This window comes from Loxodonta africana, chromosome 6 (genome assembly GCF_030014295.1).
Source record: "Loxodonta africana isolate mLoxAfr1 chromosome 6, mLoxAfr1.hap2, whole genome shotgun sequence".
In the NCBI taxonomy this organism is placed as follows: domain Eukaryota; kingdom Metazoa; phylum Chordata; class Mammalia; order Proboscidea; family Elephantidae; genus Loxodonta; species Loxodonta africana.
The window spans coordinates 101,496,739-101,517,037 of record NC_087347.1 but is presented as its reverse complement, the minus strand read 5'-3'; positions in this window follow the sequence as shown (position 1 = coordinate 101,517,037).

Below are 20,299 nucleotides of genomic sequence, written 5' to 3'. Positions count from 1 at the left end.
CGTTAGTTGAAACATCTCAATTGGTATTCCTGCAATTCCTGGAGCCTTGTTTTTCACCAGTGCTTCCAGTGTGGCTTGGACTTCTTCCTTCAGTGTCATTCGTTCTTGATCATATGCTACCTGTTGATATAATGGAACGTCAACCGATTCTTTTTGACATAGTGACTGTATATTTCTTCCATCTTCTTTTGATACTTCCTGCGTCTTTCAGTATTTTCCCTGTAAGATCCTTCAACATTGCAACTTGAGACTTAAATTTTTTCTTTAGTTTACTCAGCTTGAGAAGTGTAGAGCATATTCTTCCCTTTTGGTTTTCTATCTTCAGTTCTTTGCACATTTCATTATCATTCTTTGCCTTTTCAAGCCACCATTCGAAATCTTTTGTTTGGCTCTTTTACTGCATTTCTTCCATTTACTTTAGCTGCTCTACATACAAGAAAAAGTTTCAGAGGCTCTTCTGACATCCATTTTGATTTGTTCTTTCTTTCATGTCTTTTTAACTATCTTTTGCTTTCTTCATACGTGATGTTTTTGATGTCATCCCACAACTTTTCTGGTCTTTGGTCATTAATGTTCAATTTGTCAAATCTATTTTTGAGATGGTATCTAAATTCAGGTAGAATATACTCAAGATTGTACTTTGGTTCTTGTGGACTTCTTTTAATTTTCTTTAGCTTCAATTTGAACTTGCATATGAATAATTCATGGTTGGTTCCACAGTCGGCCTCTGACCTTGTTCTGACTGGTGATATTCAGCTTCTCCATCTTCTCTTTCTATAGATACAGTTCATTTGATTCATGTGTATTCAATATGGTGAGGTCCAGGTGTATAGTTACCATTTATGTTGCTGAAAAAATTATTTGCAATGAAGAAGTCATTGGTCTTGCATATTTCTACCCTGCAATCTCTGAAATCATTTCTATCATTTTCTAACTACTGATTCCTCTTTGTTTCCAACTTTAGCATTCCAATCAACAGTAATTATTAATGTATCTTCATTGCATGGTTGATCAACTTCAGGCTGCAGAAGTTGCTAAAAATCATCTGTCAGTTTGTTGTACTGTGGTGATTTGCATGTTGCTGTAGTGCTAGAAACTATGCCACTGGTATTTTAAATACTAGCAGGCTCACCCATGGTGGACAGGTTTCAAGGAAGCTTTGAGACTAACTAGAAAGAAGGACCTGGCTGTCTAGTTCTGAAAAAAATTAGCCAGTGAAAACGTAATGAATAGTAGCTGAACATTGTCTGATATAGTTCTGGGAGATGAGCCCCTCAGATCTGAAGGCATTCAAAATATGACTGGGAAGAGCTGCCTTCTCAAAATAGAGTCAGCCTTAATGAAATGGATAGAATCAAGCCTTCAGGACCTTCATTTCTTGATGTGCCAGGACTTAAAATGAAAAAAAACAGTTACAAACATTCAATAATAATTGGAATGTAGAACATATAAAATATGAATCTAGAAAAATTGGAAGTCATGAAAAATAAAATGGAATACATAAAGATCTATATACTATGCAGGCAAGCTCTTAACCACTGTACCACCATGGCTCCATCCTAGGCATTAAAAAAAAAACTAAAACGGACTAGTATTGGCCATTTTGAATCAAAAAATTGTATGATCTACTGTGCCGGGAATGACAAGTTTAAAAGAAATGATGTCATATTTATCATCAAAAAGAACATTTCAAGATCTATCCTGAAGTACATTGCTGTCAGTGATAATGTCCACGTCATGGATTCAATTATATTCCAACAAAAATGTGTATATCAATTTGGCTGGGCCATGATTCCTGGTATCGTGCGATTTTCCTACATGTTGAAAATCCTGCCTCTATGATGTTAATGAGGCAGGATATGCAGCAGTTGTGTTAGAGAGGCAGGACTCAATCTACAAGACTGGATTGTGTCTTAAGGAAATCTCTTGAGATATGAAGGAGAGAAGCAAGCAGAGACAGGGGAACCTCAAACCACCAAGAAAGCAGTGCCAGGAGCAGAGTGCATTCTTTGGACCTGAGGTCCCTCTGCTGAGATGCTCCCAGACCAAGGGAAGACTGATGACAAGGACCTTCCTCCAGAGCCAACATAAAGAGAAAGCCTTCCCCTGGAGCCAGCACCCTGAATTCAGACTTCTAGCCTACTGGACTGTGAGAGAATAAACTTCTCTTTGTTAAAGCCACCCACTTCTGTTATATCTGTTATAGCAGCACTGGACGACTAAGACAACCCATATACCTACAAGGAGGACCAGTTAATAGGACTATTATTCACATTTAGGGCCAATCAGTAATGCCAAAGATGAAGAAATTCAAGTTTTTTTTTTTTTCTATAGACATTGATATTTCAATGAAAATAAATAAGGAAAAATGAACTGAGAGAATTCACCATAAAGGGTCATAGGTTTTACATTCAATATTTTCAATATCATTTTATTTTCAAAGTAGAATGGAAATTGAATGAAACCTCATTTTATTTTCACATTTTAACTACATTTTTTCCTTCAAAGAAGCTGAGAAAAAGGAACAATTTTTGTTTACATTATCTTGAGTGAGGACATTCACTAAAGGATATGACTTTTTGGCCATGACTGCCTCAGTGATAAGGCTATTAAATAGCTGCTGTCCCCTCAATACTGACGCTTGGTGACATCACATGTGCAGAGTAGAACTGCGCTCCACAGTATTTTCAAGGCTTGACCCTTTGGGAGGAGATCACCAAAGCTTTCTTCCGAGGTGCCTCTGGGTGGATTTGAACCATCAACCTTTCCGTTAATAGCTGAGCATTTAACCATCTGCAGCACCCAGAAACTTCAGTGAGGCTATAGGGAGGAGGATGAATTCTCTCATTTCCTCCCCAGAGTATTGACTTTATACCAGCTATTTTCAAATCTATTTCCTGACACTCAATATTCAGAATTTCTGAATACATATATCTGCTCTTGAGCTCTTTACCTTATGTAGGTAAAAACATTCTGCAGCTTTTTACTTCACATAACTAAGCAGACTTTTGTTGATTTTAGAGATTAATCTACAAGTAGGAGATGACACAATTTTACTCAACTCATGGTAGGCTCTGCTTGCTGGAGAGGAGTGCTGTCGTTAAGTCGTATCAGCCCTTCAAAGTATTCAAACCAACTGAATTCCCAGAATATTCCATAAGAGTAAAACTGTTGGGTAATCTGCACTGAGATCCTATTCAGTAAGGCCATTTTCCTATCAAACTATAAATTTGGTAACAAAAAAAAACTGCATTTTAACATGGTACAATGAACATTTTAATTCTGTTAAGGCCAAAATAATGATAAACATGGATAATAGTAATAATCTCTTCCCCAAAGAGTCCTAGAAATCCTAATTTACTGACTGGTAGCTACTTTCACTAAGTAGAAATACAGTAATTTAATAATCTTAGCATAGCAGTTTTCACTAAAGAAAATTAACTAATTCATTATTGCTCATAATTTGCTGAGGCATAGCTGCCATATTTGTAAAATCAGCAGGTTCCGAAAAAAAAAACAAGTTTTTAAATGAATGTTCAATTTTCCCCCAAACACATAAATGATACAATTACTTAGCTCCCTCTAGTGCCAATTTCTAATATAAACTTAATTGTAATAAGCATATCCACCATGCAGTTTTGTAGCAAATTAAAATTTTACTTGGCAATAATTAACAAGTAAACTTCAAGTTTTAGTAGCTTGAATTTGGAATTAGAACTGAGAAAGATTCAACTGAAATGCTGTAATACTCAAAGGATATATGTAGGCCCTTGCCTGCAGTTAAAGTGATGGCATTTTTCCCCCCAAATTTCATTCTACATGTTTCAATTAAAAACAAACCAAAGTAACATTAAAAAAAAAAAAAGGTGATAAGGTAAATTAGGACTCATCATTGACTATCTATCTACGTCGCTTTTCAGCTATAATAGTCTCCGCTTATTTGTGGTTCTTACTGATGATTAGCTAAACACACAAAATTAAAACAAAAAAAGCACTTCAATGCTCCTGTCCAGATATATAGGAATACCATTTTATTTGCAAGTGTAAATGAAAACAAAAAAAAAAGAGTATATAGATTTTTTTTAATCCTAATAACTAAAACATCTAACTTAATGACTTACGCATGTATTTCTTTAGGATTCTTCTCTTAGACTGAAGTATATAATTGATGAGTTTTATTCTGAATTAAAAGTAACACATATGCCTTTTACAGGTAATCATATTGTGTTGATTAAATTTGAAGACAAGATGACACAATTTGGAGGGCGAGAGGAATAGAATTTCACTCAGTAAAAATTCGCAATAAAACTGATGGCTTTTTATGGGGACTGATTTTTTTTTTTTAACAACAACAGCTTGTGTGTTTGTTTATTTGTTTTGTAACATGTTATATAGACTAAGAGGGATAAGAGCAGGGACTTTGGACCAGATGATATGCATTTGATCACCAGCTTTGTTAACCGTTACTCTAGATGAAATGCAGGGATTACTACATAAAAACTAAAGAATATACTTTATATATGAAATATATGAGTCAATAATAGCAGCTGATAGTATTTTTCCTGGTTTTTAATTGAAATATACTTGTGGTCACTGTGAATATAAACATTATTCCTGAGGGCTTAGAAATTCATTAGAATTAGATTTTAAAAATATGTATCCTTTTCTTGTTTCAATAAATTCTTATACACCAAATTAGAAAAGAAGAGGAAACTCCTTGGAAGATTTGAAGATTTTTTATGCTTAAACTGTAAAAATATAGGCTGTCTTCTCTACAAGTTGAGTGCAAAGATGTTACAGACAAGAGTTCAAGATTTTTTATTGTATCTAAAATTCCCTGAAATCTACTGTGAGGTTACAATCTCAATGAAGAACAATATAGAAATATTTTCAACTATTTTGGAAATTAGAGTAAATAAATAAGTAAACCTACACTAATACGTGACTCTAATTTTCTAGATTTTTGTTTTTTATTTCTATACTCTTTAACAGATAACGCCCCCCCCCCCAAAATAAAACCCAGTGCCGTTGAGTCGATTCCTACTCATAGCGACCGTACAGGTCAGAGTAGAACTGCCCCATAGAGTTTGCAAGGAGCGCCTGGCGGATTCGAACCGCCGACCCTTTGGTTAGCAGCTATAGTACTTAACCACTACACCAGGGTTTCCCTTTAACAGATAGAGCCTAGTAATTCAATATTAAAATTCAATTAAAGGATCAGTATTTTGGAATTCCATTTTTCCTCCCCATCCTTGATCCAATAAAAGAAGCATATGTTACTATAAAGGTGAAATTTTCCTTCTGACTTATAAACAAGAGGGTTTTGATCTATATTTTCAAAGACACAGTTACTTTCTGGTCTTGCTTACTTGTGTCCACAACTTTTGAATAATTACTGGTGTCCGTTGTTCTAAGTCTGCTCCCTTTCTTTATAACTGGATAGACTATGGGCTATCAGAATGAAACTAAATGGGCATTTAAAAACAAACCAACAAAAAACAACCTTCTTTTATTTAAAACTGGGGATACAAGTTAGGTTTATTTTCCAGTGGAAAGCTGAAGTGTGATTTTCTACATGTTTGGGAAAAGTAATTAACTCCTAGAGAAGAACTGCTATAGAAACTGCCAGGAGTTCTATCAGCCTTCTCCATGCTCAAAACTACATAGAAACCAAACCCAGACAAAACAAAATCCATTGCCGTTGGGTCGATTCTGACTCATAGTGACTCTATAGGACAGAGTAGAAATACCCCTTAGGGTGGTTTCCAAGGAGTGACTGGTGGATTCAAACTGCTGAACTTTTGGCTAGCAGCAGAGCTCTTAACCACTATGCCATCTGCGCTCCCCAACTACATGGAAGAGGTGCAAAATTCTAGAAAAAGAAAGTAAGTTGCTTCAGGAGAAAGCACATTTTTAAAAGAAGAAATTGTTCCATTATTCCTGATTTATTTGTTGTTGTTGGGTACCATTAGGTCGGTTCTGACTCATAGTGGCTCCATGTGACAGAGTAGAACTGCCTGATGTGGTTTTCTTGGCTGTAATCTTTATTGGAGCAGATTGCCAGGTCTTTCTCCCATAGAGCTTCTGGGTGGGTTCAGACCACCAACATTTCTGTTAACAGCCTAATGCTTAACTGTTGCACCACCAGGGCTCCTTTCCATGAGCAAATCCAGGTAACTATAAACATTTAACCACCACCCTACTTGTCAGTTTGTCATACTGTGGTGGCTTGCATGATACCACAATGCTGGAAGCTATGCTACCAGTGTTTCAAATACCAGCAGGGTCACCCATGGTGGACAGGGTTCAGTGAAGCTTCGAGACTAAGACAGACTAGCAAAAAAAGGCCTGGCCATCTACTTCCAAAAATTAGCCAGTGGAAACATTATGGATCACAGCAGAACATGGTCTACCCTGCTTGCTTTGTCTATGTTATCGCGAGGAATCAGTCTCTAGAGGGGAATATTATGTTGGGTAAACAGGGGGCCAGTGAGGGAGAGGGAGACCCTAAGTGAGATGGATTGGCACAATAGCCACAATGATAGGCTCAAACATGCTGGTGATAGTGAGGATACCAAAAGGATCAGATGATTTTTTTTTTTTTTTCTGCTGTACATAAGGTCTCCATGAATTGGAGTCAACTCTATGGCAGCTGTCTATCTATAAACATTTAGTATTTACCTGTAAACATCTGGAAACCCTGGTGGTATCATAGTTAAGTAATATGGCTGCTACCAAAATGTCAGCAGTTCAAATCCACCAGGAGCTCCTTGGAAACTCTATGGGGCAGTTCTACCCTGTCCTGTAGGGTTGCTGTGAGTCAGAAACCAACTCGATAGCATAGTTTTTTTTTTTTTTTAAATAAACATTTAATATTGAAGATGATGAAAATGTAACAAACCATAGTGAGAAAAGAAGGACATGGGTTTGGTCAGAACATTTTACCAGAGCTCAGTAGTAAGAAGGTAAATTCCATGAGTACCTATAGTAAACTAGTTTAGTGGGTCTCTCTCTGAGCAGAAAGTCAGACAATCATAATCTACCTAGCTACGCCTACATGAGGTGACCACATTTAATCCGAATTACACTTTAAGCAAGTTTCAGTTTTCTTGGTGCACCCACCTTGTCTATATGGTATCATTTTGACTATAATCAGAACGTTTCAAAGAATAAATTAACTTCAGCTTTATTGATAGGTATGGATCATATGGTTAGAATTGTCCTAATTACACAGTAAGTTTCTTCCCAGGAAACAAATCCATTGATCGCATGTTTAGAGGATAAAATTTGTATTTTCTAGAATAGTGAAGATAAATATTATTTCACATTTCCATTTCTCTTAAGAAGCCCTTGTTATTGAAAAAGAATTGAGTACTATGCAGCTGAATAAAAATTATGTTTTTGAAACATATTTAAGGAGCCCATTTTGACAGTTCTCCTCCTATCATTGCCTCAAGCTTATCTCACAAGGATTTGAGTGGAACAGAATATGGTTGACTATTATTTTTATGTTTGGATCAAAGGTGAATAGTAACTACAGAACAACAGCAGCAATAAAAACAATTTACTTGTCTTATGTTCCAAGGGTTTTCTTTGTATTAACTCATTTAGTCCTCCCAATAAACCTATGACTTAGGTTATATTATATTATATTATATTATATTATATTATATTATATTATATTATATTATATTATATTATATTATATTATATTATATTATATTATATTATATTATATTATATTATATTATATTATATTATATTATATTATATTATATTATATTATATTATATTATATTATATTATATTATATTATATTATATTATATTATATTATATTATATTATATTATATTATATTATATTATATTATATTATATTATATTATATTATATTATATTATATTATATTATATTATATTATATTATATTATATTATATTATATTATATTATATTATATTATATTATATTATATTATATTATATTATATTATATTATATTATATTATATTATATTATATTATATTATATTATATTATATTATATTATATTATATTATATTATATTATATTATATTATATTATATTATATTATATTATATTATATTATATTATATTATATTATATTATATTATATTATATTATATTATATTATATTATATTAAAGTTGCTTGTTAAAGTCTATACAGTAGTTAAGGAGAAGAGCAGAGATTTCAAGAAGCCTCAGCAATTTGACTCCAAAAACTGAACCTTTAGCTGAATGAACAGTCTTCTAAACCCGAGATAAAGGCCCAGTTTAATAGCACAATAATAATAAAACTTAATTTCTTTGCCACTTGACAGTTTTCAAAGTGATATTCTCATTTGATCCTCACAAAACTATGAGGCAAATGCTGCTGTCTACCTCTTCTCTTGAAAATAAGGCCCAGTATGATTTCCCTAGATCACACCCCTCAAAATCTGAAAAGCAAGATAAAGCACATAAAATACATAAGAATTTTCACTCATAATCACTAAATAGCTCACGCTTGGGATCATAAGATTATACAATGTTAAATTCTATTAAGTGGCTATAACTCTGAAAACCAGAGAAATCTTTTAAATGAACCTCCAAATCAGAACGTTTGAAGTTCAAATCTTAGCCAAAGTTCATAAACCTAACATTTCCAAAACTCTAATACTTTCATCTGTTCATAATAGAGTACTTTGTAAAAAGTAGTCCCAAAGCAAAATGTAATAAATAAAATTCCTTCCAATCATATCATGCCATGTAGTTCTGTTATGCTGCAAGAAAAAAAAAAATGCTGCAAGAGCAACATCAAAAGCAAATATCCCCCTCAAATGCTTTCTGAAGAGGATGAGAGATAAAGCAGGTAATGTAACAGTGATCTTATTAACAACTAATTGTATTTCCTATATTTCTAATGAGCTGAACTAATGAATTGATGGATATTGAAACTCAGGTATTTCATGGCTAAATTATACCCATAATTTCTTAAATGTGTAATTTTTTTTTTCAATAAAGCGGTAACACCTGCTGCTAAGTACAAAAACGATTAGCCACAAACCAACCTACTATGGAGTATCAGAATGCATTTGCCCAATGAAGAACTAATGGGAATTATGCAGATTATATTTCCTTCCCCACTGAAGCCAACCAAGCTTCATGTCAATAGCAAAATGAAAATATAACTCAGATATGAAACAATATATACACAGAGACGTAACTAAATCTGTTTCTGATTATTTCTAGACATGTTTCTTTTTCATGTAATTATTTGGCAACAAAGAACTGAAATAAAGGTTTATAGCATTTGCTGGGTACCTGAAGAGCTCTAAGTATTAATCAACTAAGAATATTATTCAGATATTTCGCATCAAAACACATTCAGAATTGTAACGTAAATTGGGCATGCTAACAGAAACCAATTTTTTACAATACCTTATCATAATTAGATTTATTCCGTAACTTTCCTGAAAGCACTATCCTACTGATAACAAAGAACTGAGAAAAGTAAAAAAAAAGACACTTGGTTGGTCAACTTTGGGAAGTAAAATGAGTCATCTAAATTTGCTCTTTCTTTAGTACTGAATGCTAAGGAAAAATGCATTACTTTAAAATTGGTCCCGTAGTACTGTGTGGTTGAGAAATTCACGGAAAAGGTAGCTATTTTTATTTTATTTTATTTTTTAAATTTTATTTAGTAGCTATTTTTAGTATTTAAAGGTAGCCATTTTTAGTTTTTTTTTTTTTTTTTTTAGCTGTGTAAAGCTAGGGTCCCTTTTTTGAGGACAGCTTTTTTTTTTATCCAAAGGGGGAATGAAAAGATGGTATGTCATCATCCTTTTATAGATGAATATCGCTGTATAACATATAATAAAATATATTTTTCACTCTGAGAAACCAGCAAAGGAAAAAAAAAAAAAAAAAAGGCATGCTTTGAAACGGGAGGTATTCAGCATATATTTAAATTTAGTTATCTAGATATGTGTTTCTATTACTGAAGCTTCGGGGCATATGGGCAGATTTTAAAACTAACTACCTAATCATTTTGCTGAAAACCAGCAATAGTTAGACATTGCCCAAATCATAAAGTTCTCTGCACAAACTCTGGGAACTGTCTTGTCTAGAAAAATCTTCCCTTAAGCAACAGCAGGGAGAGACAGATGGGCCATACCATGCTTTAAAATGCCCACAGGTTTGGATTCTGGTTGAAAAGCTGGCAAAATTATATTGAGAAAAAATTGACTTAATTCCATTTGGATGTCATTACGATCATTTATGCAAAATGGAAAGAAAATGTTAACAATTTCCATTAAGTAAAAGAAGGATTGTAAGATCAAAGCCATTTGCAGAGTATACCATTCTTTTCATATTGAAAAATGATCAAAATAAATGGGTCTATTGAAAAGAGTTACTTCTTAGATGTAAAAAGATAAAGGATACAAAACCTACTAGAGCAGGGCCTTCTGAAAAGACGGCCAATAACTTTATTCATTCTCTATCAGTTGTTTATTATCATGTCCTTCTCTGAACTGTATTCAGTAATTTTCTGTTTGTTTTTAATTCTGGCGTCCCTCACACTTAGTGCACAAAATTTGCCTGACCAACGCTATATATAAGGGAGTTTGGAAATCCAAGAACTAACCAATTGTAAGGCACAAATCTTGAAATTTACAGTTGATTAGTGAGCTTGAAAGTGTGCTGTGAAGTCCAGTTGAATCTTCCTAAACACTGAAATAACTCTTTTGATTTTGAACCTTCCACTCCAGTAATAGGAAGTTTTACAGTCATTGTACTGGGCAACTTGGATGATTTAAAATACGTTCTTAATAATAAAGGCTGACTTTTAACTAGTTTCTACGGAATAACGTATTGAACAGCAGTGGCTACATCAAGTTTATTGGCCATTCGTTTAAACTCTTAAGTAAAAAGTATTCTTTGGTTTAATCCAAACTGCTGAGGACAAATCAGCCAGATGGCCATGGTGCCGATTCGGCAAATACTAAACTGCTTACTGGAATGAGTCAACTGCAGGACTGATTAATTGATTTAGTCACATATTCAAAACTTTTGCTTCTTATCCCATTAAAAGTAGCACTAATGAGCCTTGGCTATGACCTTCCAGTGAGAAGCCACAAGTTCCACAACCCTTCAATATTTACCACCCAAATTTAATCTTTTTAATGGACACCTTAAAAGGGATCTGATAGGAAATACAAAGAGCTGCTCAGATACTAAAACACTTAGGGAGGCTTTTGATTAATGTTGCATGATTAATCAATTGATTAATATAGTTTTCAATACAGATGTTAGGACACTGTCTACTTTAATCAACCATTCTGAAAATAGTGAAGATAAATGCCATACTTTTGCGTCTGCTAAAAAAAAAAAAAAAAAACCTTTCTTTAAGGGTTGTTAATTACGGCACAAGCCTTATTTACCACACACAAATTTTATCTAATGTTGACATTTTTATACATAGGGACCATTAATGAGATAAGTGGGATCCTTTTGGCAAAACCATATTTTAATAATTTTAAAAATAATGTATTTAGCCAATGTATGGACCTTTGTCTTAATGAAAAATGATAAGAGAATACTGCTGGCAAAAATGCATTAAAAACTTAGTTTTTATTATTATTTTCCAAGACTGTAATTTGTGATGATCCTTTCTACCAGACTAAAACTGAAATCTTTATTCCAGTCAAAAATAATCACCCTGTAATTACTGTGACAAAGTGCCCAAGCTGTATCATCGTGGCCATTTCAACTAATGATATTGTATTAGAATGCCTAGAAATAGACTTCAAATGGAAAATATAATTACGTGCATTAGTTTGTCTAAGCATTTATAAGATCACATATCCATCAGTTTTCAGGTCTCATAAAAAGGACCATACATCACTGTCACTGTGAATTTTGTTATTCAAAGTGTGGGCCTTTACAAACTGAGCTTAAAACGTGTATCTTAAATTTCACTTGTTTTGTGGATAACTAAAATCCCTGTAAGTTAAACCAGCATAATGGAGAAGAGCTTTTCCTCCGCTGATGGAGGAAGTCTGCAGCATAGACCACTTCACACTTGGACCAAATAGAAGATTAGACAGCCTGAAACAACTTCATCTAGCTTTTCCACAATCCCTAAATCTGTGGGAGTCTGATTGGGTATAAAAGCCCATGGAAAGGTTTTTGGGCAAGGTATCAAATTAAAGGTTCCTTACTGTCAGCTCCAGTGGCCTGAAAGAAATTAGGAGGAAAAAAATTTTTTTTTAATGTAAAGCGTAATGTAAATGTAAGTCGGGGGTGGGGGTGGGGGTGGGGGCAAGGAGGACTGATTCTTTGAAAAATACATTATGAACTTAAAGGTATTGGTAAGGAATGAGAGCATTTAAATGAAAATATTGATAATTAACATAGTAGACTAGGAATCTGGCCCTGACTCTGCACATCACAAACTATGTGACCTTGGGAAAGCCTCTCAGCCTCTTTGTCCCTCATTTTTCTCATCTGTAAAACGAAGAGGCCAATAGATTTCTTAAACCCTAACTGGCTTTAACTTACTATAATTATGCTAGTAAAATATTTGCTCTATTTGCTCAAATAAAAATATACATTACAACCTGTAACCTATTTATAGATAACCAGAAAATTGTTTCTAATTGTTTGCAGAAAATCATCTGTCAACAGGTGTTTGAGGTTCCTCTCCTACCAAAGATAATTAAGTTACAAAATATTATATCTCCGTGTGCTCAAATTAGAATGCTTTAATTTCTCATGCTGTGTGTTCACTGTCGGTAGGAAGTGATAATTTTTGTGTGATTTCCTCCTGAAATGTATCACCTGGGCATGATGCTGAAAATATGTTCAAATGCATATTCTAGCATCTGCAGATCAGTCTTTTACGAGATCTGAAATGAAACAATTCACCTCTATGTGATATAAATCTAATAGAGGCGAGTTTACCAAGAGTGGCGCTTTTGACATTAGAACTGGGTAATTCTTTGACAGGATGAGGGGCTGTCCTGTTTATTGTTAAGATGTTTAGCGGCATCCTTGGCCTGTATCTACTAGAGGAAAGTAGCACCCTCCAATAATGACAATAAAAAAAGCCACCAGTTATTGCCAGATATTTTGTGGGGGAAAAAATCACCCCTGCTTGGATACGTCTGTCTTAGAATAAACGCGACCAATGAAAATACTATTTTGACCAAGAACAAGCAGAATGCTCTAAAGTCATCAATATATTTTAAAACAAATCTCCTGCTCATTTATTGTTGTGTAACACCTCTATATCAAAGCATGTGAAAAAAAACCTAAGTAACACAAATGTTTTCTGGCGTGAATGTGTGCTTTTTTTTTTAATTGCTGGATCTGGGGATTTTCCTTAAGTTCCTCTATCTGAGAAAAATTTCAACTAGGACAGATGACTTAACCCAATTTAAATTTAACTAGGAAGAAAAGGTCAAAGTGAAAGAAATCAACAAAACATTAAAGGAGGCAAGATTTGTTCTAACTACCAAAAGGTAGCCAACTGATGCAAGATTATTTAGCTCAACTAGTTAAGGTCTCCATGACCTTGATATGACCTTAATGATATAATAAGGTGTTCCAGGTGTCATGAACACATACACATATATACTTACAGTTCACATTTTTTAAAATCAATATGTCATCTTTATAAGCTAGGAATTACAATTCCTATTTTATAGACTGGGAAACTGAGGCTTAGAAAGGACAATGCTGCAATTCATTAGTAGAACTAATATTCAAATCTAGGTTTTCTAACTTACTGACCTGTGATCTTAACCAGTGCCCTTAACTGGACGTTTCATTAAATTCTGCCTATATTTTGTACAAATATAAATTATTTTTACTCAGTAAGTGAAATATTGGTCAGCCTAGTTTACTTCAGCTGTCTTCATACCAAAAACCAAGGAAGAAATAATTTTACAACTTAAATGTCTGTGCTGTCAAATCCTTGATTCACAAATAGGAAAGAATAAAGAAAAATTAATTAAATCTTTTTTACTCTTAAGGCCATTAATCCACGAGTGAGTGGTCTATAGGCGGGATGCTAAGCTCAATGAAATATTGCAGCACTAAAGCCATTACGGAACCCTGGTGGTGTAGTGGTTAAGAGCTACGGCTGCTAACCAAAAGGTCAGTAGCTTGAATCCACCAGGCTCTACTTGGAAACCCTATGGGGTACTTCTATCCTGTCCTATAGTGTCACTATGAGCCAGAATCGACTCGACTGCAACGGGTTTAAAGGCATTATTATTAAATCTTCAAATTTCAGAATTTCATTTGGCATTTCCCTGAGGTATTTGCCAGGAGCTTTATTTTTGACTTTATGAGGTCTGGCAGGCTTGTGGGCCATATAGAATATGACAGTCATCTTAAAAGCTCATGTCAAAGAATTATGCCTACGATTGTAGAAGAACATCCCTTTTTCTCAGTAGGAAATGTCACTATTCCTTTGACAGTCTCATGCTATGCTACCATTAAGTAACACTTTGCAAAATTCAGCCTACATTGTGTTATTGCCGTGTTTTGGCACCTTATACATTTGTCTATGCTTTCAACTCAAAAGTTGAGCAATATTGCTTGCTGTATTTTGGTGCCAGCATAGATTTAATCCATCCAAACAAGATTGCGTATTTGAACTGACAGAGAGTAAATGATTTGCATCTGGCATAACTGATGGCAGTGTCAAAACCTTGGCATATAATTCCTTGGTAAACATATTCCTCTGCATGCCTAGCCACACATGCCCAATTTCCTATTGAAGGATGGAGCCAGAGCAGTGCCAGAACAATGCAAAATATTTTATACAGATAATTCAGGAGATTATTTTGCTCTGACAGAAAACAAGGGGGGAAAGTGGTAGAGTTTTTCTCATTGATGAGACATAAGATAGTTTTTCAACCTTCATTGCAGAAATTAAATTTCATGCAAAAATGCCTTTCTGACAACTATGGAGTTGATGAACTAGTAAGAATAATCACAAACAGCAAGCTAAAAAAACTAGTCTGATCTACAGTTCCAAGATGTAATTGGTGAAAATATGTTTGAATCAGGCCAGGGCTCAAATTATGGCAAAGAAAGAATAGAGCTGTAAGGTCTTAAAAATATATTCTTGAGCTATTCAAACTTCCTGAAAGAAATAGCTGTGATTCTAGATACTGCCCTTAATTTACGACAGGCTTCCAATTGTAGAAGTAGTTTTACACTAGTAGCCTTTTAAGACATACAAACTCAATGGAATTAACATATTTTAATCTTTCCATTCCAGTTCTTTAGGAATTTATACATGTACTCAAGCTGATTCCTACAAATGGTACACATTCCAAATAATCAGGGATCGGGACTAAATCAAATATTGCATTGAAGAATGAATATACATCATGTATAAATTTTTTTTTATATGTGTAATCAATTTCAAAATAATTCAAATTAAAACATCACTCTTGTCATTAAACTCTATGCATCATGATGTAATCTTTCTTTGCTCATTTAGATGACTTTTCAGGATCTTATGGTTCAATCAAAAATAACTATTGAACACCTATCCTGTCATAGACTCTCTTCTAAGCATTGGATATGGTACAAAGATGATGAGGACATGATTTCTATCCCTATCTGGCTCATAATCCAGGGAGGATATATTAGAAATTCACTTGAATAAGAACCACGATTGTGGAACACATTATTTATATTGACAGAGGCACAGACCAGGGAATGATAAACTCTGACTGGGTCATTTCAAAGAAGGCTTCACTATGCAAGTGATGGTGATGGTGATATTCCAGAAACATTTTGAAGGATGAGCCAAAAATTTCCTCTGTTGAAGGAACATGTAGAATTAGGAATCAGTCAATAGGGAGGAGAGGCAGATAAAGAATAAAGACAAGGTTAAAAAAAAAAAAAAATTTTTTTCTTTTTTTAAAGAATGAAGCCAGGGAAAGAAACAGTCTGAGCAGAAGAAGCAAGGGAAGCAAAACAGGCTCACATAAACATACTTATTTAGAAGGTGAATGTGGGGAACTTGACATGTGATTTTTTTTTAAGCCATGACAAGCTAGTCTTCTGATGTTGAGGCAAGCCAGGATAAAATCGGTGGCCTGAAGTAAATTATAAAGGTTTAGGGTATTTGCTACAGGAAATGAAATAGTAAAATAAGTACAAATCAATAGCAGTAAAACAGCATTAAAGGTTAAGCTGAAACTATAAACAGTTTCGTAATGATACTAACCCATGGTTATATTGTTGTCGTTTTCTATGTGGAACAGAAGTAGAGAAAGCAGATAATTGGATTGTTCAAGTACGGAAGGCTGACAAGGTAGGCATGGTAGAAAAACTCGCAGGTGAGGCAATTGAGGGTAAGGGCGAGAATGCCACCTGGCTGACCAAATAATCTGGGTATAGTAGAAAAGAAAAGCTAGAAAGAACCAATAAACTCAGTGAATGGGACAAAGTGGGAATAAGGTAAAAGAGAGGATAAAAAGAAAATTTTGGAGAGAGGCTGAAGTAAAAAATTAGATATTTTATTTAATGGGCTTAAGCACCAAGGAGAAGTTTGGAATAAAAGGGGAATTTATTTTGACTTGGTAAGCGTGGTATAGATTGGTTAGATCTTCACCAAATCAGTAGATACCCAGATAAATTACCTTTACCAACTAGCCAATGTAACATGAGAAGAATTGATATAAGTCATTTCCATGACTGTCCTGTAAAAACCTCCAAATGTGATTTTCATGTTCTTTGCCTTTTCATGGCAACCACGGATACCACATTTTAAAGACAGCAGAGCCACAGAATAGAAGAAAGAAACTTCAAAGCTACTTACAGATCAGGAACAACTGTTTTGATCAACCTTGCTTTAATCAATACAGGAAGAAATACAAACCGATATTTAGAATATTTCAACTGGATAATTTTCTGCAGATACTATAAGAACATTTTGAATTTCTACAATGTAAATATTAAATAAGCTAATATCATGTGTATCCTTGCAATATCATTACTGTACACAACTAATCTGAGAATTGTTGCCTTATATTTTTATATGAAATCTTTCTGGGGTTCATAAGAGGGCAATTATAGTGATGACTATGATATTTAGAGAATCCTAAAGGTGCTTAATCAAGTATAATGATTTTTTTTCAGACAAATGCTGACAGATTTTTAAACCAGTATACTAGAATGTTCCCTTTGATGCATATGTGTATTCATTCAAAGAACTTTAAAATGAATGCTTTATACCAGGCACTCATTCAGGCACTGAGGATACCACGAAAAAAAGACAGAGTCCTTGACTTCTGGGAGTCCTTCCAAACCAGGGTGGTAGCTTGGGTCTTGAGTATGGAAGAGGGGATTCAGAGAGGTAGAAGCTCTGAGGAAAGACACATTTACTTATCTCCCTACTACTAATAGCTGCATCTAAGCAAAGTTCCTCCCCTTTCTGTTTTCAACAGCTTTTTAGTCACATAAACAAAGCCACTGTGTATAATAAAAAATGCAATCCTTTCACAACCATTTTTCCTTTTAGTGTTTTTCTAAGGGTATTTTACAGCTTGTTCCTCCAAATTGAAGGAGAGAGCATAAAAAAGGCAACCTCTAAAGCTCCATTCTTTGTCTTTTTCACTTAGAATACAAGAACTGCATGTAAATGCTAATGGAATGCCCTTGTATAAACAGACTAAGAGGCAACAAAAAGCTTGTTCCTTAATGCCAGAGGTGGCAAAAATAAATTTTTACCTCTGCTTCTCCCTAACTTGCTGTTATGGACTGAATTATGTTTCCCCAAAAATGTGTCTATCAATTGGGCTGGGCCATGATTCCCAGTATTGTATGATTTTCCTATATGTTGTAAATCCTGCCTCTGTGATGTTAACGAAGGACGATGAACAGTAGTTGTGCTAGTGAGGCAGGACTCAACCGAGAGGAATGGATTGTGTCCTGAGGCAATCTCTTGAGATATAAAAGATAGAAGCAAGCAGAGACAGGGAGACCTCTTACCACCAAGAAAGCAGTGCCTGCAGCAGAGCACATCCTTTGGACCCTGGATCCCTGTGCCTGAGAAGCTCCTCGACCATGGGAAAACTGATAACAAGGACCTTCTTCCAGAGCTGACAGAGAGAGAAAGCCTTCCCTTGGAGCTGATACCTTGAATTTGGACTTCTAGCCTACTTTACTGTGAGGAAATAAATTTCTCTTTGTTAAACCCATTCACTTGTGGTATTTCTGTTATGGCAGTAGTAGATGACTAAGACCCTTGCCAAACTCTACAGCACTTTCCTTTCAAACTCCCTCTTTTCTCTGGGTGACCAAACCAAACCCATTGCTGTCGAGTCAATTCCAACTCATACTGACCATATCGGACAGTAAAACTGCCCCATAAGAGTTTCCAAGGAGCAGCTGGTGGATTTGCTCTGCCGACCATTTGGTTACCAGCCGTAGCTCTTAACCACTGTGCCAACAGGGACAGGAAGACCTGAAGTAGCATTTGTGAGCTTTAAGGGAGGAAGAGAAATTCTGATGACTGGGGGAATCATTCAACAAAGAGAGAGAGGAAGACAATGGAGTGCTGTGGAAAAACAAGGGTTTTGGAATCACTGAGATCTGAGGTAGACATGAGTTCTATTACTTAAAATCTGTCTGCATTTCTCTTCCTTGAATCTCCATTTTCCTAAACAAACTGTGGAAAAAATAATATCCACTTTGCACACTGGTTATAAGAATTACAGATAATATGTATAAGCAATCAACAGAGCCTAATACAGGGAACATCATATGAGGGCAACTTGATCAGTCAAGCAACACATATTTAAGCACCGTAAGTGTAAATGGTTAATATGCTCAGGTGCTAATTGAAAGACTGAATGTTTGAGCCACCCTGATGCACATTACATCTTGAAAGCCAGAAAAAAAAAAAAAAAAAACAGCCATTGAAAACCCTATGGCGAACAGTTTCTACTCTGACATGCCTGAGTTGCCATGAGTTCCAGTTGGCTCGACAGCAACTGCTACATGTGATTTCAGCTTCTTTAAACTGGCAGGAAAGTATTAGGGGAAATGGGCTGATATATATGTGGGAATCCTCTGGACTATTTTTGCAACTTTTCTGGAAATCTAAAAATTTTCTGAAACAAAATATCTCTTAAAAATAAAATGCAGGAAAGCCACAACTGCATATCTAATAAGCATAAAATAAATTGATGGTATTGTCCATAAGATTTGCCAAGATAATTTTGTACAGAGTGTGGAACCTATAGCTGAATTTAGCTAAGCCATGAGCATATGTGTTTAAAATAATGCCTCACAGCTTGTAGACTTTTAAGTTAGACCCAGACAAGTTGTAGACAATCTGCTTTGGAAGGTGGGTGGGATTCTCTAGAATTTATTATAGATCCACAATCCCCTATCTGAAACCTACGGAACCAGATGTGTCATGAGACTCAGAATTTTCCATACTTTAGGGAAGAAGTATAAAATATCCTAGGCAGGGTCTGGAGCAGCACCTTGTAATTGAACACTCCAAGAATTCTGCAGTGAAATTATGACTATTCAGGCAACTGAGATAAAGAATATAAATACTAGAAATAGAACTACCATACGATCCAGCAATCCCACTGCTGGAATATATCCTAGAGAAATAAGAGCCTTTACGTGAACAGATATATGCACACCCATGTTTATTGCAGCACTGTTTAGAATAGCAAAAAGGTGGAAGCAAACAAGGTACTCATCAACGGATGAATGGATAAATAAATTATGGTATGTTCCTACAATGGAATACTACGCAACGATAAAGAACAGTGAGGAATCTGTGAAACATTTCATAACATGGAGGAACCTGGGAGCCATTATGCTGAGTGAAATTAGTCAGTGGCAAAAGGACAAATATTGTATAAGACCACTATTATAACAACTTGAGAAATAGTTTAAACAGAGAAGAAAACATTCTTTGATGGTTATGAGAGGGGAGGGAGGGAGGGTGGGAGAGGGGCATTCACTATTTAGATAGTAGGTAAGAACTACTTTAGGTGAAGGGAAAGACAACACACAATACAGGGGAGGACAGCACAATTGGACTAAACCAAAAGCAAAGAAGTTTCCTGAGTAAACTGAACGCTTCGAAGGCCAGCGTAGCAGGGGCAACGGTCTGGGGACCATGGTTTCCGGGGACATCTAAGTCAATTGGCATAATAAAATCTATTAAGAAAACATTCTGCATCCCACTTTGAAAAGTGGCGTCTGGGGTCTTAAACGCTAGCAAGCAGCCATCTAAGATGCA